At 38.3% G+C, this 22,014-nt stretch overlaps 1 protein-coding gene across 1 annotated transcript in view; it reads left to right on the forward strand.

Annotated features, from left to right (window-relative positions):
* The first annotated feature begins 8,242 nt into the window (after positions 1-8,242).
* Positions 8,243-22,014, forward strand: part of LOC5569088 (phospholipase A2 inhibitor) — a 98,040-nt gene continuing 84,268 nt past the window's right edge. Inside the window, exon 1 of the mRNA XM_021849365.1 lies at positions 8,243-9,237. The gene's annotated coding sequence lies outside the window, so the exon portion shown is untranslated. The remainder of the gene's footprint in view (positions 9,238-22,014) is intronic.

Here is a 22,014-nt window from a genome sequence, read left to right on the forward strand (position 1 = left end):
CGTGCACTCGGTCGCAGAGTGCATTCGTCAAACGCCATGGTGAGATTGGATCGCTCCGTTCGGGTCGCTGCTGGATACATAACTCACATTTCTTGCAAATATCTTCAATTTCTTTGTCTAGCGATGGCCACCAAAAATACGATCTGGCCAAGCTCTTCATCTTCACAATTCCCAGGTGAACGGAGTGGAGCTCGTCTAGCAGAAACTTTCTAAGCTTGACTGGAACTACGATGCGGTAGCCCCACAGGAGAACGTCTTCTTCTACGATCAGCTCTTCTTGTTTTTGAAAAAATGTCTTCAGATTGTCTTCTTGAACTGAGTTCGGCCAGCCCAATTTCACGTATTCAGCTACACGGCTGAGCTGCTTGTCACGACGGCTTTCAATAACGATTTGTTTGCGGTCCACCAGTGAACGTATTTCAGCTTCGATGAAACGCTTCCAGTGGGATACCGGGACAAATAATCGCGGGAACATTTTGAATTCCTTTCACGTGTCGAATATCGTAATCATATCATGATAGGAACGCCGCCCAACGTTGAAGCCGATAAGCTGCCGTCTTCGGGACACCTTTGGGGCTGAATAGACCAGTCAATGGCTTGTGGTCTGTCACCAGTACAAAATGCCGGCCTTGCAAATAGTTGTTGAATTTGTTGATTCCGTAATAAATGGCCAGTGATTCTTTGTCGATTACCGAGTAATTAGCTTCATGCTTCTTATAGATCCTGGACGCAAATGGATGGGTCGCTCGATTTTGTCCGGGAACTCGTGAACAATCACTGCTCCAATTCCTTCGTTCGAAGCGTCACAATAAAGCTTGACTGGGAGTTTCGGATCGTGGTGTCGGTTCTTCGTCCACAAAACTTGACGTCGTCCTTCAATAGCTCGTATAATGGCTTCAAACACTGGGCCAAGCTTGGGCAAAATTTGGCATAACAGTTGGCCAGGCCAACAAAAGCTCAAACCTCCTTGACATCCGTCGGTAATTTGACATCCATGATTGCGTTCACCTTCTCAGGATCCTTGTGTAAGCCATCCTGATCGATAACGTGACCAAGATTACCAACTTCCTGAACGAAAAACTCACACTTCGTTTTGTTCAGCAGGTATCCGGCCTCCCTAAGCCGGGTCAGTACAGCATCAAGATTCGCCAAGTGCTCCGTAATGGTCCGGCCTGACACCATTATATCGTCCAGATAAATTACTGTTCCACGGCACCCCTGAAGAACTTTCTCCAATGTCGCTTGAAAAATGGAACACGCTGGCTTCGTTCCGAACGGAAGTCGGTTCATCCAGTAGACACCCCTTTGCGTGCTCCAGGCCAACAGCTTCTTTGTATTAGCATCCACCTCAAGCAAATAATACGCGTTCTTCAGGTCGAGCTTTGAAAAATACTTGCCTCCCTGAAGCGCCGCAAAAATTTCCTCGATCACAGGAAACGGATGACGATCGTCCAGCAGGAATGGGTTGACCGTGGACTTGTGGTGTACCCCATTCGGCCTCTGACGGCCTCTGAAATGATTCCAATTTCTTCCAGCCAGTCCAGTTTTTGAAAATAAATTACTAAACAATAAGAAACTAATCCTAACCCATCTCATCCTAATAAAATTCTAATTAAATTAGGGCCTCCACCTTCTCCTTGAATGCGAGAGGAGCCTTCCGCGGGGCTTGCAAAATTTCGGGACTGCTTCATCCTTAGGGGCTAGTCGCACCTTGCCAATAGCGGCTTCAGTTGCTTATTGCAATCAACCTCTTCCTTCGAAACGTGTCAAAAATCGATTATCAAGTTCCAATGGCACATGGTCCGCCAGCCCAGCAACGGCAGCCTTGTTCCCTCGAACACGTAAATCTCCCCCGTGGACACGTGATCCTTGTATCGCATTTCCGCATTGAATGTGCCGATCGCTCGGAAACCAGATCCATTGTAGCAAATGAATTCATCTTTGGAATCGATGTTCAACGGCAGCGCAGAAAATAAAGTGTCGTAAAGATCCTTGGAAAAGGCATTCACCGGACTACCGGTGTCCACCTCGAACCGAATAGGGCATCAGTTGACTTGAATCCGTACCATCACCGGTGGTGGCACATCCAGCTTGTTGATCCTCAGGAGGTTCACTCTTGGTCCTCGCTTCTCTGCTCCAAACGATTTTTTCTTCTCCTTTGGCTGGCTGCTCCGACGTCTTCGTGGGGCAAACTTTCGCCAATTGATCCTTCTTATCGCAGAGCTTGCACACGTAACTCTTGTATTGGCACTTCCGGAAATCGTGGTCGCCTCTACCACAGGCAAAACGATTCGCTCCAGAACTTGACTGCTTCTTGTCGGAACCATACTGGATTTTATGGACGTCCAGAACTCCTCGCTGTTGTAGGGTACATTATTTCTTCAGCGCAATCTTCATCTAATCGTCGAAACTCGGTGCAGCATCTTCTTCGCAAACTCGCTCGAAAATTAGACCGCGACGGTGGCCCACCACGAACAAATTCTTGATAAACGTGTTTAGGTCTTCTCCAAATTCGCAATCGGCTGCCAACTTCTTCAGGCGTGTGGACCATTCCACGATCGATTCTCCATCTCCTTGCCGGGCTTCAAAGAAACGGTCCTTTGAAGCCCGGCAAGGTAATGCAGAATCCGAACACAACCAGCGTCTGGGTAAACCGCTGTTTCAGCAACTCGCAGATCTCGGAAAACTTCTTCTGTTCTGGCAGTTCCGAGAAGCACAAATTTTTCACGATTTGATACACTTCCATGGAAACGGCCGTCAACAGGAATACTGCTCTTCGCTCGTCTTCATCCTCACCGATTTCGTAGGCCACAAAAAACTGCTTCAAACGTTCTTCGTACAGTAGCCATGAATCTCCAACGTTGAACTCCGATGGCTTGGTAAAATTCATTCTTGCAGAACTTCCTTTCTCCTTTCGTCGCCAAAATGTAGGATATTGATGAAGACTTGTTTGAAGATTAGTTGTTTCTTTATTGAAGCTGAATCTTAAACTGACTAGAGTACAGAAATTGGATGGTTTATATAGCAGTTAAAACCAATAACCGGCTGGTTGCTAGGCGGCAACAGATCTCCAAGGTAGCCGTGCTGCATCGCCGCAATGGTTAACACCTGAGACGAGACTCGCGAAGACGGTCTTCTTTTTCTGTGATTGCTGAGTTTTTTTCTTATTCCACTTTGTGTTTATACCAATTATGCGCAAGCCGTTCAAATCTTCACATGAACCTCTCAGCAAAAAATGATTGAGTTTGCATCACATCGAATCATAAATAGCCGTTTCATGCCAGCAAACGTAGCAGACATTAGAAATAATTAATCTTCTGCTTAGATTTATCAGTAACTTTGGAAAAAACTGCTCTGCTGACTGAGGTTTTCAACAACAATTTACTTTGAACACAATACTTTTCACTTTTTCAGCCATAAAAACGGTGGGCTGCATTTGACGTTTCGTGAGAGGGGAATCTGGGCTGCATATGACGTTGATATTTTTCCTCTTCGCGAGTCTCTCAGGTTAACACGCCACGCGCTACGCTTTTCGACGCCACGCTTGTGCCGCCTTGCTTGTTGCTGCAGCGCGTAAAAGCATTGCTACGCCACAGTGGGAATACCTTATAACCTTATTATAAGTAAATTAAAATCGAATTTAGAGCTATATTATTTAATTCCACTGGAGTTTGTATCCTCCGTCACTAAAGTACCAAGGTAAATAAATTCTTCCACTACTTCAAATCGTTTATCACCCAGCAACACATCGCTACCAACATCACGATTGGAACCACGCTGTCTACCGGCGATCATGTACTTTGTTTTGCTGTTATTGACGGTAAGTCCAATCCTCGCAGTCGCTTTTTTAAAAGGTACGACTGCCTCTTCCACGGCTCGACGATCAATTCGATATAATCGATATCTTCCGCAAAACCTAGGAGCATATGCGACCGCGTGACGATGGTATGCCTGTTCTCCAATAGCTCCTTCGAGGGCAATGTTGAACAAAACGTTCGAAAGCGCATTTCCTTGCTTTAATCCATCTAAGGTTACGAAGGAAGTCTAAATCTCATCCGCAACCCGCACACTTGATTTCGATCCATCTAACGTTGCACGAATCAGTCTATTCAGTGTCGTCGAAAAACCATATTCTATCATTATCTGCCTTAACTCATTTCTCTTTACTGAATCGTACGCCGTCTTGAAATCAATAAACAGATGATAAGTCTGCTAGTTGTACTCCCGGAACTTATCAAGGATTTCTCGCAAGATAAACATTTGATCCGTTGTTGACCGGCCTTCACGAAAACCAGCTTGGTATCCACCAACGAAGGACTCCTCAAGCGGCCTCAATCTGCTGAACAGAATACGTGACATTATTTTGTACGTCGAATTGAGAAGCGTTATTAGTCGATAATTGGCACACTCATGTCTGTGTCCATAATTATAGAGAGGGCAGATGAGGTCCTCTAGCCAGCTAGCAGGCAGTTCTTCTTTCTCCCATATCCTTAACAGAGTACGGTGCAGTATTTCGGCCGAGAGCTCGTCTTTGCCAGCAGTCTTACCTACTGTTCTTTTACTCTCTTGTTTGCCTTTTAACCCTCATTTAGCGTCGGGGGCTCCACAACTTGTTCATCGTTGTTGATGGTTGATCTGTTCTGAGACGCGCTGATGTTCTCTCCGTTCAACAAATGCTTAAAGTACACTTTCCACCTGGCAGCCACCATGGTTTTGTCTGTCAGCAAGTTAACTTCAAGATCATCGTATCATTGCACGGGAGACGGCGGTGTTTTTCTCCACGCGCCATTGACAGTTTCGTAAAATCTCCGTATATCATTTTGTTCCGTGCTGTTCTGCGCCTCAGTAATGATACCTTGTACATACAGCTTTTTTGGATTGGATTCTTTTCTCGGCGGCTCTCGCTTCCTTGCCGGATACCCGCTCTCTATTTTGCCGGGTACCAGACACTAACATGCGGCTTATGGCAACATTCTTCTCATCTGTCACTTTTTGACACTCCTCATCAAACCAACCGTTCCTAGATCGTCTTTGAGTAGTACCTCGTGCTGCTGTGCTCACCGCTCTGTGGATAGACTCCCACAGATTGTTGAGGTTGTTGTCAACGCTGGTTCCCCTTATCCGCTCATCAAGCTTCCGGCGGTATTCAACTGCTACACCGCCTGTTGATAACCGCTGAATATTGAAACGCAACGGTCGCTGTGCTGAATAGATGTTTGGATCTCTCAAGGTTCTCATATCAATGACATCCGAAAAATTCCGGCCATCCGCAGAAACTTGGTCTATTTGGTTGCAGAGATCACCATTTGGGTGCATCCAGGTGTGCTTTCGGATGTCTTTGCGTGCAAAGTAGGTGCTGCTGATGGTCATCCCTCTAGCTGCGGCGAAAGTTACTTACTAATCTTAGGCCGTTGTCATTGACGGCGGAATAAAGGCTCTCCGTACCAATTATTTGCTAGCAAATATCATCAGATCCACGAAAAACGCCTGCAAGTATGCATGCATGCGACATTCTAGTGTGTTTCATCAGATGGCCAAATCATATTCACTGATCAAAATCCATAATCTATTTTGGACATCACCTGATTTATGCCTTATATATTCATGTTAAGATTATAGATGAACTTAGCTTAAACTTTAGACATATTTATCATGTTGCCTGTTTTAATTTTTTTTATGAATGCCAATTATTACATTTAATGTATGTTCTTGAAATGCACATCCTTCTGCTTTTGCAGGTTTTACAGATGTTCTGTTGATACAATATATTAGAAGAGAAGACCTAATGGTCTACTTGGACATGTGTTGATTCAATTGAACATCTTCCAAGTCTTGATTGTGCTGATAGATGGAATAATTTAAACTCAATGGCAGTTTTGAGAACCAAGAATACCTTGTTATTGAACTTTTTAAATGTGCTTATTCTGCGCGGCGTGTGAGTCGAGACAAGTCGCTGTCATCTCGGGTGACGTGAGACGACTAATGTTAATCAAATGGGAGCGAGTCGACAATTGTCACCTCATTCGACTCGTGTAACGAGGAATTGTTTTTGAACAAAAAGCTTGGGTGGTCTAGAATGAAAGATGTGAACTCTTAAACAATTTGGACATACTTTGCTAAAAGAGAAGTTGTTTAACCATACCATACCACATCCTTTTGTAGATATTCCAGCAAATTTTTAATGATCCAGAACATAAAAAAAATCCCATATTTTTTCTGCAACTTTTATCCAACTAGAAAAATTCAAATCCGAATTTCTTACATACATACCCCAAGAGGTAAACCTCGTTTTATGCAATGATTCATTTTACAAATCAATTACACTGCGGAACACGTTTTTGTCTCCAGCACCAAAAAACCGCTATTCACTTAATTAAGGGTTGCTGAATCCATTGCCGTTTTCAGAAATATCATAGCACGTCTAGTTTTTGAGATATTGACTGTTGAAAATGCAAAAAATGACTATTTCAGCCAACTTGCATGCAAGTTTGCCAGCTTGTAAGGTAATATATTGGCTTAATTTGCCACATAATTCAAACTTTATGTGTATAACAATACTTATCATCGAAGTTTGTATTACTTTCGATACGGAAAAGTTATTTTTTGATGGTTTAGAGAATTGTTGTATTTTGCCATATAGAAGAAACGAAGAATTTTGTATGGAGACTGCAAGCATGTTGAAAAAATCGGTTTAATCGAAATTTAATCGCGCAATTTAAATCAAATTATGTCTGAAATGAAAGTTCAAGTTCTATTTTGCATGTTTGGTGGATTAGATTACAAAAAAGTATGATAAATTGTACTTTAAATTCCATGTATAAAACCAGTGTTTTATACAACTTTGGCGACCTGTAGCTAAAAATTGTGACGTGCTGGAACATTTCTGAGAATGGCACCAGATTCAGCAACCCCAAATCTATTAGAGACACATAATTTGATCCTTGAGACATGCAAAAATTTCATTTTTGTTACGCTGTGTTATAATTACAAACTTTAGATAAACCTAGTTCAAGAATTGAGGTTCTAGTGTAATGTGAGATCATTTTTCATTGCCAACATTGCACACAAGTTTTGAGAATGAAAACTGCTCAATTGAACGGAGACACTAATCTCACGCAACCGCGAGACCGCAAAGGGGAGCCTTCTTTTCTTGCCGGCATTATAGAGGTAGAGTTCAAACTGAGAGCGAGAGAGAATCGAAGCGGGCCCAAAGTATTAAGAACAGCAAGCAGCACATGGCACAGCAACACTCGCAGCCCGCGAAGAGCGCACAATAACTGAGCATTAGAGTGGACTACAATGATCGGACTGTAAAAAAAGTCACCCATGTAGTCGATAGGTCGTTGGTGACTTGAAGACTCTCCTATATCAATAGAGAAGAGACTGCAGCAGACCGGAAGAAACAAAAAAGTAACCTCTCGAAACTGAAATTCGAGCTATGTGATTGCGAACTTCAACAAGATTTCAGAAAACCTGTGCCTGGAGGATCACCCGATTAATGAGATCCTCAAGACACAGACGATGTCCAAGTTCGCTAAGAAGTTTTAAATTTAGCAGCTTTTCCCTCTTCTGGAGGCTAACGATGGTCCGACGATCTTCTTATCGGATTTGGCATCATGCAACTTCACGAAGGACATGGTAAAAGGCGGAATCCAAGATTACTTTCAAATCCATAACTATTTATCAACTATACATGTTTTGTTTTTTTTTACGAATTTCGTTTTCGACAGGATAATATTGAATTACATTTTTTTTACATTTAATTACAATAAAATTTTTGAGCACCATTTGTGGGATTATTATTTTTAATTCTGGAATGGTAATGTCACTTGGATTTTCTATTTCCAAAAATAGTTTCATGTTTCTGCATAAATAAGCACATTTGTTGTTTTTAGAATTAATGAAAGGTCGTTAATCTACAAGTTGAATAAGAAAGGACCTAGATGAAAGCTTTATGGGTCTTTTAAAGTGACTTGAATTGGATGAGACTACAACGCCACCTATGGTCGAAAATGTAATTGGAATAGTTTTTCCCGTATATCTTGGCCATTTCCTCCATACGATTTTCAAGCTCGTTTTGAGTCTAGACATGATGAATTTCCCTCAAATTTTCACAGTAACTTTTAGGGGTCCCAATGAACAAATTTTGGGGGTTAAAAATTGTATAGTTTTAAAATTATGAACCACCCTACTGAGCATGCAATGTAGCTCTGCCAGCCAAAGGCGGCCCGTGGGAGGTAAAGGTTTATGTTTTGCTTCCCATCTCAGCTCCAGACAGTTCTCGTCGTCGGTTCCAGCGGACAGGTCGTATTAGTGTCGGTATAGTTTCTGGCAGTGGCGCTGTTTCGTCGCGGTTCAGCAGTGTGGGAGAGCGGTCGAACACGCGTAGGTATCCACAAAAGCGCAAAACGTGGTGGTCGTGCTTTGCGTACGTACATATCAGAGTTTGACTGGCTAACTCAACTGCTGGCTGGCTCCTCGTAAGCTGATCCGGTCAAACACATTTACCTGTTGGAAGTCTCGTGTGTGCTGCTGCTGCTGCTGCATATGCTTAAGGTGTGCGTGATGGCGACTTGTTGAAGAACCTGAGTTGAGTTCGGGCTGCGCCTACCTTTTAGTGCTATACTTTGCCATCACTTATTACCCCGTCAATGGGAAAGCTATGAAGTCACCACAAGGCACAAAAAGTCGTAAAAGTGTTGATCTTTGCGAACTTGCATCGCGCCTGCCAAGAAAGGTGTTCTGTAAATGTTTGAAAATTTGAGAAAATTATTAGAAATATTGGCAAGTGTTATTTCAGATTTGTGCACTGAAACGGGAAATATCCAGTGATACAAGTAAATAAATAAATGAAAGCACAATAAAGATGAAAATATTGAGTGTTTGCATAATTTAGCAGAAGAAAACTTATATCCAGTGAAGAACGTGCAAAACATCAAACGAGAAGAAATAACTGTGCAGCAAAGTGTCAGTCAGTCAAAAAAAAGAAGCAAAAACAATCACCATTAGATCTACATTAGCACCCAAAGCCGAGCTGTGCTACATCAGATGGTGGAAGGTAACAACCATCAGTAAGCAAAGCACCGCAACCAACGGATGGAAGATTTGCTTGTCATTTCCGCCGTGGATTATCTCCGGATCCGAGTAAGGTCGCCACCGCATGCAGATCGCTGCACTCGAGAAAGTGTTTAAACGGCAGATAAAAGGGAACGAACGAACAAACGATAAAAAAACGAGGTGAGAATTACTTCATTCCAGTTAGTAGATGTGCATCTATGCACTTATTCGAAACAAGCATAAGCGACAAAGAAGCAGGGTCAAGCTCGAGTGATTTGGTCACCTAGTAGTGAGGAACGCTTTGGGGAATTGCAATCTTAGATCTAGCTTGAACAATTTTACTGCACAAAACGTATCTAATGAGACTTGCTTAATTAGATTCTTACTTGTACAGACGGATGCTGTAATAAAATTTTGTTACGAGATGCACAATTTTAGCAACGACAAAAATATCTTTTGAAGTATAGCAAATAATGATCTAATCATAATGAAAAGTACTTCCTAGGCAATAAAATGGAGAACGACATCAGAGGCATGACTAATTCTCATAAATGTCAAACAAAACGACAAGTTTTTGGTATTTGATACGTTTATTATGATTATTCTAAATTTTGCATTAATCATGATGAAGCACTCCAAGGGTGTCATAAGAATTTCCGAAACACCTCAAAGAGATTATTCACTTTCTTAAAAAACGACGATATATTTTGTGGGGTTGTTACTAATTTTACATAAAATTTAAAATTATTAATGAAGTAGCATTCTTTCCAATTATTTAAATTTCATCGATAACGATACATGATATCAGTTTTTATTTAATTCGGAAAAATGGAACAACACGTGATTCAATTAAATTTATCGGTTAGGTATTTACTATTTCCCGAACAGTAATTGGAGATGTTCCCATGAACAGTTAGAAACCTTGCATTCCGTCGGAATTTTCCCCTTGGAGTTTTCTTGGTTTCCTATGAATATTATTCCTCCAGAACAGGCATTGCAAAATTCGTTCTTCTTTGATTGAGAAGCACGATCCACGCAAGCGAAGAAAAGCATCCCATCTGTATCGGTCTATGATCGGCAATGCTTCGCGAGTTGTAACAAGTTTGATAAATATTTCATTCTTGGTAGTTCTGCTAGGATTCTACCATCGAATATTTCTCGCTTTTCATCGATAATTCCTCCACGAAACGCTTTTCCGGTGAACTTCTATGGAATTATTAATGGAAAAGGTATGAGGATTTCTAAAAAAATAATCGTCTCCTCTGAGAACTACTTTAAGAGTTTTTTTAGAGTTCGTTCCAGAAATTCTTCGAGAAATACTTTTTGAGTTTTTTTCAGAATCGAAGCCAGTAACTACGTCAGGAATCTAATCATTTCTTCCAAATCGCCAAAATTCTTACAGAAAACCATACAGAAATTCCTTCATTGAAATGTACAGAAATTCCTTTGTAATATGTACCACCGAATTCTCCTAGAATTTTTTTCCTTATAAGATAACTCCAGACATTTTTTAAAGTTAATTAGAGGGTTGTTGGAAGAATCTCTTGGAAATTTCCTTAGATTATTTATTTCGAAGGATTTCTAATTATTATTAATAGAAAATCTTAGACTTTTTAAAGCGATTCTTGAAGTATTTTTATTGAATGAACTCTGAAAATATATGATAAAAAAAATTAAAAAAAAAAAATCTTTAAGGGTAAGTAGCCCGTCATGCGTTTTGGCAGCCATCTTGACATTGCAGGTCGTAATTTCAAAGTTAATGTTGCTCCGAAAAAGTATCACCATATGCGCTCACATGCAGAAAGTATGCTGATACTTTTTAGGATACGTCAGTGCAATACCAACTGATATTCGTTATCTCAAAAATGTGACACAATTTTGCAACAATCATCAACGGTACAAATTGCAATGCCGGTCTACTTCGCCTAAAACGAATTGAATATGTAAAATGGCACTGGAATATCTAAGGAGTTTCCTGGATAAAAATCTAATTCGTAAATCATGTTTTACAAGTCACGATATTGATAAATTGATTAGGTCATGATGTCATAACGATAAATTATGATTTCTGGAGCAATGATCATGATTCTTCATAAACGTAACATCCAGTGTAACAATGCTAAGCGGTACGCTTGGTATCCACTATATCGTATCAATCACTCCTAATGGATCATTAAAATAACCAAAACAGCCGCTATGGAAAGCATAGATAGCGCCACCGTAGCCTTGTGTGTTTCACAGAAGAGCAATGCTGTCACAGTGTTACATCCCATATACAGTGGCGCCTTTGTTTTGATGCGGTGTGCACTGACAAAAACATTCAATGATCCATTCAACACGACGAAGTGAATGTGTGGTAGACTCTCAATCAGATCGTTCTTGGTTTGAATACCGTTTTGGATTTTTTTTTTGTTATTATTTTGTCGATCATAAATGAAAGCGCGAGTCACGCTATAATGAGTCATAATCAGCGTTTTGGAATTCTGATTTCTACCTGTGTGAGAATCTCTAAATTTGGGAATCCCTAGAAAAAATTTGAAGGATTTATAAGTAACGTTCATGGAGAAATAATTTAGAATTTAAGTAAAGTTTCTGAGAGAGTTCTGGTGATGAATTTAGATTAATTCTACATTTCTAATATAATAATTATGTGAAATACTCTGTGCAGACATTTTTTAAGAAATTCCTGCGTAATTACTGCGTGTATTCTTCTAAGAGAGAACCTTCGAATATTGCTGAAGCGTTGCCAGGAAAATCACTAGAAGGATTCGTTGCGTTATTTTTGTAATCAGACAGTCGGCTCCAACGGCACGATGTTCCACGCCAATTGGGACTCTTCATAGAGATATTCTTGGACAAATATCTGTAGTAACTCAACTTTTTTTTTTTGAATTCTAATCATATAACACATATATAATCTAAACCTGTCAATCGAAATAAAATTCTAATGTATGCTTAGAGGGATTCTCACTTAAATGCATCCAAAGTTTTATTAACAAAGTTCGTCCATAGATACCTCTGAGAATACTTTTAAGAGTTTATTAAGTATTTCTTTCTAGAATTTTTCAACTATGGAAACTAGAGAGGGGGGGAAAAGAATCAGAGCTATTCAAAAGATTCGGATCACTCAAAAGAACGAGCGAAAAAAAATTGACAAGCATACATAAAAAAACCCTCTTTTTCATATATACGTTTAAAACTGCTAAACCATTCATATTGTGTATTGCAATACTAAATTATCTCAAATTTATGCATAAAAACTGAAAAAAACAAGTATATCAAACACATACTCCGGATAATCGAGTCTAAAATTCAGTACCCATGTTTTTTTTTGCTGAAAATGTTCTATTATTCACTTTAGAGCATTCCAATACCTTTCGATCTAAACAAATGCCATTGCTGTGCTCAGACTCAAACAAGAAACTCCAAATACAGTGTTGCGACTTTTGCTTGTGACCATACATATCTTCGCCACTCTGTGCCTCGTGTGGCACCGTCTAAAACCTGAACCCTACAACCTTTTCAAAAACGCACATAAAAGATTCAGAGGGGAAGATGGTCCAAACTACACTCTATGGATATTGCAAAGATTTCTAAACTAATGAAGATTTGTAAAGTTTCATACGCCATGAACCGCAAGGCTCAAACGAGTAACAAAAGGTTTGTTGTTAGTCAAAAGTTAGACGGTTAAAATGATTAGTCAAAAAATGTATCTCGATTAGTGATGGATTAATGATTTTTCTCATTTTATGATTGAATTATGAAAGCTCAATTGATGCCATACATATAACAAATAATTAAAAAAATAGACTAATATGATTAATTATATTTTATGAAACGTAAAGGGGGGGGGGGGCAAAGGCACAACCTTGTGATCAGCTTGATTGCTGTCAGGTTTCGGGGCTTAAATGTATCTTTACTCTGAAGAGAAAGATGCACACTAGTGGTGCCAATGGTGATAATAATCAAAAGTGTTTTCTAATGAACACTATTGATTGACATCGCCGTGAACCGATACTTTACATGGTCTATGATGAAGCGGCCCTTGTTTGTTTTTTTCTATACGTATTTTATTTATACTTCCAGACACTCATCCGGAGCATTATTTTATTTGTTTTAATGTGCATCAAAACCTCCTAACATTGAAGAAATCGTGCTGAACAGGAACACGCATGGCCGTACAAGGAAACAACAGAATCTTATCAAATCCGTTACTAATAATGTCACTATTTACTAATTTACTAAATATATCCCTCTCTTCCCGTCAGATAGCGTCATCTCAGGATTACATTTTTCATTATAGCATTGCAAAAAACTTGTGACTAATCGCTATCTCTATTTATAGGTACTCGTAACCGCAAATAGGAATAGTAACACATGAGAAAAAACTAGGATATAAGTGAGTAGGAACTAATCACTAACACCCCCAACACTGAAAAGGTAAGCACATACCCTGTTCCATTACCATATCCACGTCTACAAAGGCACAACTTTATCAGAGATTACTACAATTTTAATAATCTGATAGTGTCGGTTAGAGTTTTCAAACAACGTCAAGAACAAATTTCTTTTTATAACAGATCCTAGCAATGACATATTATCGGCGCGGTAAAAATTAGAAACAGTTTATTCGCCGAGGTTGGATTTTTCTCGTTTAGTGAAAACAAGTAGCCCAGTGTAAGTGATTAGTATAACCTGTACTTGTGATTGCTGTGCGATGCGTTTCATTGTTGCAGGACATTGTTCTCATTATTATTGCGGCCTTAAGCCCCTCGGCGGGATCACCTTAAGAAGATATATGAATAATTCCATCGCTGGTTTTGATCATGTTACTAAGAAAATAGTGATAATGTGATAATATAGTGAGATGACGTTATTGTATCGAATAAGTTTGTGTGATTAATGATAGTAAGCTAGATAGTGATTATTAGAGCGATGATAGTTGATGATATTGTGAATATTAGTGATATAAGCTACAAGAATCCTACATTTATTTTAATGAAGATAATAATATTGTCTGTTGATATGATTTATTTATTACAATGATTTTTTTTTTGAATATGAAGTTTTATACTTTGAACTTGATGAAGCAGTAGTATTGTGTTGTGGCTGGGTTATAGATGTGATGTTAATAATAAAATTTGTATAGATAATGGTGACGCTGTTAGTAGAAATTCTGTTGATAATGAAGATGGTGATATCAATACCAGTGAATAGTGCTATGAAGTAATCTATTAGTTATCAAGTGAAGTGATAGTGTGAAAAGAACGTTTCCCACCTTCTACCGTAACCTTCTGAGACAGATCGCAACAGTGTCTTCTTGGAAGCCATCTTTCCGTGTACGTCTGGTGAACTGCTTCAGAAGGATTACGTCCTCTTTCCTATCTAAAGTCTAGTTTAGAGCTTGGGACAGTATTCACTGTACGGCTAGCAACATAAAAAAAATATGATTAATTATATTTTATGAAACGTAATATTTATTCATTATTCTCTATTACTTTTATAATTTGTGATTGACTCATCTTCTGAATCAATACTATATCTGAGATTTTCAATAGCACAAATCTCGAAATCAAACAACCGGTCATAAGATTTGTGTTTTTGTAAATCTTCTTCTCCTTCTTTTTGGTATTACGTCCTCACTAGGACAAAGCCTGCATCTCTGCTTAGTGTACAATGAGCACTTCCACAGTTATTATTCGAGATCTTTTCTTGCCAAAGTTGCCATTTTCGCATTCGTATATCGTGTGGCAGGTACGATTATACTTTATGCTCAGGAAAGTCAAAGAAATTTTCATTATGAAAAGATCCTGGACCGACCGGGAATCGAACCCTGACACCTTCAGCATGGCTTTGCTTTGTAGCCGCGGACTGTAACCACTCGGCTAAGGAAGGCCCCTCTTAGGTAAATCTACAGCAAATTATGAAAACTAGTTGTAACCTAATAAAATAGAGGTTGTTTAATGAAAATGAACATAACAATGTATCATTCAAAGATTCTCTATTTTTTTTCCATTCGAGATTTAGCGACAAACCATTTGAGAATTAGCGACAATGTTGATAAGTTAAGGCTTCAAACCTCACTGGTGCGTTTTGCACCGCATCACACAACCATCATAGCGAACATCGTTCCAAATGCGAGCTCTAAACAAACCACAACATCATGTTGGGTGCGATTACTTACATCGCTAGACGGCTGACTTTTTGTTTTGTCTTCCATTGCTTCTTCTCGTCGTCCTACACATCATTGAATCATGAATGCACATATCCATCCAATCTCGTATCCAATCTGTAAGGCACCTAATCCAATCCAAAAGCGTGGAGCGCGAACTGTGCTGTGTGGTTTGACTATGTTTGCAGATTATGGCCTCATCGCGATTACCGTTGGCATGGGGCAAAACAGATGAAGTCACGGTTTTTCGATGACTACCCCATTCTGTTTTCTGTTGCTTGTTGCTCGTGTAAGCGAAAATTGAAGACATCTCTAAATGGTCGTGGCATAGGTCTTAATATGCATTAGAAGAGTAGTTATTTCGTAAAACGGTTATATTGTAAAAGAATTTAACATTTTCTGAACTTCATTGTTGGGTTTTTGAAATCAGTTGGTGCACATTAAAATATTTTTTTATGTATAAAAAAATAAAAGCTTTGAATATATAATACTATTTTAAGCGTTTGAATTTTAGCCAGAATTACAGTTAAATAGTTTTGGCCTGGGAGGGAGGCACCGATACTACACACGAAATAGGGATGGTACACAAATTATGTCACGCTAAATTTTAACTTTTTCGACCCCCTCCCCCCCCCCCCCCTTTGTCACACTTTTTGTATGAGTCCTCCTAAAATTTTGTAAGGCTTGTCACGCTTGGCTCGACCCCCCCCCCCCCCCCCTTGGAGCGTGACGTAATTTGTGCATGACCCCATATGACACAACACTTTTCCAAATTGCAAGATAACTCCCGCTCACCAACGACAATCAAGGCAGGCTTGGGGAAAATCGCTAGTTTTCTTTTATTGTGTACCTTCGATCTTTCTGGACAAACTTGGAAAAAGGGCCATAGTTTTATGTGCATTCAATTTTAATGATGATTGGAAAACAGTAAAAAGATGCGTGTTTCATTACTTTATATTCGATCAAATTAAAAGGTACTATCGTGGCATTGCTTTTGGGTATTGCAGGAATTGATTTTCAACCGACTGTTGTCAACTTTGTTGGAATGCAAAAAATTGTTTTGATTAATTACGCGCTTTTATCAAGTTTGTCCATTCTTCAAGATCTGGGCTCACAGTGACAGTTCGTGACAGCAGAATCTCGGCTCACTATGACGTACATAAATTTTGTATCGGTTTCTCCCTCCCAGGTTTTGTTTGGCACATCTAAAGGACATCCGTTTTATGAGGCATGTAATGTTCACCAAATATACCTCTGTCGATAGGATGAAATAAGTATTTCTTAGTGTTTATGGCAGTAAAACCCTTCAATGACGTTATGCATGCAAAAAATCTGTTCTCATTGTTGTTCTATACGTTAATGGTTTTGAAACGTCAAAGTTGAGGAAAAATCAAGAAAACAAAGAGATTTTTCCACATGTCCTAAATTACACAGTTCGATAAAAAAGTCAATCTAAACGCACAGAGGCGGGACATCCCGGGCTTGAAAGTATAACACAAACAAAGATAATGACATTTTCAGAATGTTGGTGTCTGCCCCAGGTCGTTTTTAAAATATACTGAATACTGAAACATTTTGCATTTCTTATTTAAATATCTAATCTAATTTTTTATTTAAATATCTAATCTAATATCAAAAACCCGACACAGGGGAGCGGAATTCATGTGCCATATTATGTTTTAAACTTGAAATTCAATATGAAGAGTTGTACTAAGAATTGCATGTACACCCCCCCCCCCTTCTTGTACCCTCCCCATTTTTAAAGTATCGCAAATGATAGAATATTTGACATAAATGGTTGAAATAATGGTGATGGTGATAAATATTCTGAATCAGCATGGCCACCACGTCCTTCTTCTGATAGGTACCCAAACAATAAACCAGATTTATACAGTGCTTTATTAGAACCATTAGTCGCCCCATAAGACATCCATCATTAACCTTTGCACATTTGAAATTTGTTTGTGCTGGTTTTCTGGCGAACCATAGAGCTAACAACTACAAAGAACTTATAAGTAACATGATAGCTAGCTATAAAGCTAGACATTAATGTTATATTGAAAATACATTCTTGGATATGTCACCTTGAAAGATTTCCTTCAAACCTTGATTTTTTTTTCAGACGAGCAGGGCGAGCGAGCATATAAAGATGTTAAGGACATCGAACAACGGTTTAAATGGGAAAATAACGCATTAATGGATTGGGAACATATTGCTGGGATTTAGTTCGACAAAAAGATCCAGAAGAACATAAAAGACAATCACCAACCAAAACAAAATATTTCGTTGATCAATACATGTAGAAAAAAGGCTGATACAAAGCATCATGAACAGTGAATCAATTATCACCCAACATGCAGCAACAAAGACATTGTCATATCTTATTCTTGTTGCAACAATTGTATTCCGCAACATCAGGTTATCACCACTTAAACAGAATATGACAATGATCGATCACCACGTGCGCAGCGATTTTCTGGGCTTCGCATTGCAATTTTCGAGAACTTTCTCCGTGTTGGTAAACATTGACACATTATCGAACAGCATCCATAAAACTAATTTGGTTTTGTGTTTAAAATAACTGATTAATCGCCAGTTGAAAAAGTTGCAACAATGTTGCGCCCTGTGATTGTCATGACAATTTTGCTTTGGATTGTATCCTTATCCGCACCAGTTGGGACAGAAGGGTTGTGAGCGAGCTTGCTTTGTTGTTTGTTTTTTGTCTGTTTTGATGACAATTTGATTCACTGATCATGAAACATATATTCCATTTTATTTTTCTCATTTCGAAATTCTAATTTACATTGTAGAAAAGGTATGAAAAGGTGATGTACCGTTTTGTCTCAAATTCCGAACAGACTCATATTCCGAACACTTGGTTTTTATATGGCGATTTGGTTGAAATGTTTCGCTGAAATATGTCATCAAGTTACAAGGAAATGGCAGTCAAATGCAATTCAAATTATACGTCTCCAATATTTTTTTAACCGCGGGAGTAGTAATGATTCATCATCATTAAGACCAGTAGAACTAGTTAAGATAAATTTGTTTGCGAAATTATTCATTTGAATATGACTTATGCGTGATGTTCGGAATTTTAATCAAGGTGTTCGGCATTTGAATCAAAAAGTTAAAAAAAGGCTTAGCGAAGAAATTAAAATTTTCACAAATATCAGCTAATTTATGCCCACAAGATGTATCTGAAGTCACTGTTGGCCTTAAGTGTTCGGAATATGAGACAAAACGGTATAAAAAATAAAGCAGAAGATAATTTAGCTGCAAATAAACTCTACTGTTACCTAAAGGATATACATATATATTTTGATTTTATATATATATATATATATATATATATATATATATATATATATATATATATATATATATATATATATATATATATATAAAATCAAAATATATATATATATCCTTTAGGTAACAGTAGAGTTTATTTGCAGCTAAATTATCTTCTGCTTTATTTTTTATACCGTTTTGTCTCATATTCCGAACACTTAAGGCCAACAGTGACTTCAGATACATCTTGTGGGCATAAATTAGCATAAATATATATATATATATATATATAGGGAGATAGGGAGAGATCGAGATAAAGAATAAATTTTTAATGAATACTAGATTGAAAATCACTTCGTTACCAAGAAAATAATAAACAAACAGACGTCATTGCACGTTTCTAATGTCGTTTTTCTTTATTTGCACCGCCTGCACCGTTTTCCCACCGGTGTAGCAAAAGTTGCACCCAAACCGTTCTTTTATTCCGCAGGTAGCACACCGTTTCTACACCCGATTGCCACCGGTGCAGAAAATCCTACACCCTGATCGAGCTGGGTGTAGCAGGTAATGCACTCTTTTTACCAATACATATATGGTTCTTAACTGTCAGTGGCGTTCTTGTTTTGGTCCTTTTGGCAGATTTTGTTGTTTTCGGTAACGAACAAGCAAGATCTTCATTTGCGCTCATTTTCGACTGCGTGGATAAAATTGATTTGTTTCGGAATTGTTTTTTTTTTATTCAGTAAAAGAAGAAATATTCTAAGCATTTATTAATGCTACAATAAATACAGGCTTATAAGAATAATAAAGGATACTGAGTATGTTTCATCATTAGTAGCTTTTACGGCTTATATTGAAAAAAGGAATTCTCTCAGATGTTTGGATTGCATGTATACCAGTAAGTACTATATTAAAAATACTCAGTCAAATTTTCCGAAATTTGCTCATGGATGCATATTTTTAAAAATATTGACGAGTGATCGATATTGATTTTCCATTAGAATTCTATTCTAATGCAATGATTGATTTCCGTTGCTCTCTTCGCCTTATTACAAAAAAAAGATTCACCTTTTGCATCGTGAGCTAGAAATATTGCGGAAGTATGAGTTTTGGCGAAATTATTAGCCCGAAAGATTGGATGAAATTAAACAAGTTCTTACAGTATTGAAATATGAAAATTCTGAATTTTGAACATAGGGTGTCAATGCTAGTAATGGACCCCTTTGTAGCTGAAATTCATTCTTAACGCCTTTCCGCAATTATTGTATCAGGCGGATATACGTTTTGTGGAGTCTTATAACAAGTTCAATGTCTTTACTTCACAGTACACCCATGCAACATACAAAATCATACGATTGTCCCAGAGAAATATACATTTGGAAAACTGTTGTCCGAATGCCTATTATGTTTTATATCCTGCAAATAAAGAATAAAATAATATGTTAATCAGTCCACAGTTCTGGAATTCTCCCTTCTGCGCCAACTGCAGCCAGTACTTATAGCTCAGAAATACCGTAGGTACGAACAGATAAAAGCTATCAAGCCAAAAGGCAGAATAATTAATATCACTTGAGAAAGGTAGACATGACAGTCCTTTCCCCTTTAGAAACTTTCTAATAACTCTTTAAAAGCCAGCTACAAGTTGCAACAACTCATACAACGAACAATCGAAAATATATCCAAAGAATTCCACGATCTTATTTTAAAGATGCAAATTTGATAATTCCAAGACTACAACAAAACATTCAAATCATTGGATTTTGCTGCTCAACATTACATTTGACAAATTCGTCAACACTAAAGAACAATTTCGTTCATCTCCATACAGCAATCGCTTCACAAAAGAACAACTATGTTCACAATAAACGACAATTTCGTCAGCTCTGAAGAACAATTTGGTTCAACACAAATTGGCAATTTCACCACACTTTCAAAAACAGATACAATTGGCAATTCGCCACCCCAAAGAAAATCGATTATCTTCAACACACGTTTCCATGATCCTCGTCGCCACTTTTATATCCTGCAAATAAAGAATAAAATAATATGTTAATCAGTCCACAGTTCGGGAATTCTCCTTTCTGCGCCAACTGCAGCCAGTACTTATAGCTCAGAAATACCGTAGGTACGAACAGATAAAAGGTATCAAGCCAAAAGGCAGAATAATTAATATCACTTGAGATAGGTAGACATGACATTATGGACCCTCCCGGGGTTCATAATAGGATTGTTTACAAATTTGACGTTGCGTATTATGGACCCTCCATTTGATTCCCATGTAATCCGGCTCGCTGCCGACGTGCCTATTATGGACCCACCTGGAAATGCGTATTATGGACCCTCTTGTAAGGTATCAAGCCAAAAGGCAGAATAATTAATATCACTTGAGAAAGGTAGACATGACAGTCCTTTCCCCTTTAGAAACTTTCTAATAACTCTTTAAAAGCCAGCTACAAGTTGCAACAACTCATACAACGAACAATCGAAAATATATCCAAAGAATTCCACGATCTTATTTTAAAGATGCAAATTTGATAATTCCAAGACTACAACAAAACATTCAAATCATTGGATTTTACTGCTCAACATTACATTTGACAAATTCGTCAACACTAAAGAACAATTTCGTTCATCTCCATACAGCAATCGCTTCACAAAAGAACAACTATGTTCACAATAAACGACAATTTCGTCAGCTCTGAAGAACAATTTGGTTCAACACAAATTGGCAATTTCACCACACTTTCAAAAACAGATACAATTGGCAATTCGCCACCCCAAAGAAAATCGATTATCTTCAACACACGTTTCCATGATCCTCGTCGCCACTTTTATATCCTGCAAATAAAGAATAAAATAATATGTTAATCAGTCCACAGTTCGGGAATTCTCCTTTCTGCGCCAACTGCAGCCAGTACTTATAGCTCAGAAATACCGTAGGTACGAACAGATAAAAGGTATCAAGCCAAAAGGCAGAATAATTAATATCACTTGAGATAGGTAGACATGACATTATGGACCCTCCCGGGGTTCATAATAGGATTGTTTACAAATTTGACGTTGCGTATTATGGACCCTCCATTTGATTCCCATGTAATCCGGCTCGCTGCCGACGTGCCTATTATGGACCCACCTGGAAATGCGTATTATGGACCCTCTTGTGTGGTTTCATTTACAAAACTGTTCAAATATATGTATTTATGCGCCTCAAACCAAATAGTTTGCCTGAAACTGCTGACTAACAATGCAATCTAAGTTCTCCCGGTGGATTTTCATAGGAATAAGGTTGCTTTGAGTGTTAATTTTATGTTTTTCTGTAGGGGGTCCATAATACGCAAAGGGTCCATAACCGGCATCGACTCCCTATATTATTCAATTACGAAACATGTATCATGGTATCAATTCTCAGGAAAAATAAATTAATGTACATATACCAAACATTTATTTAAACATTTTATATTCAGCCAGTGCTGTAAACACCATTAACAAAC

Source organism: Aedes aegypti, chromosome 3 (genome assembly GCF_002204515.2).
Source record: "Aedes aegypti strain LVP_AGWG chromosome 3, AaegL5.0 Primary Assembly, whole genome shotgun sequence".
Classification (NCBI taxonomy): domain Eukaryota; kingdom Metazoa; phylum Arthropoda; class Insecta; order Diptera; family Culicidae; genus Aedes; species Aedes aegypti.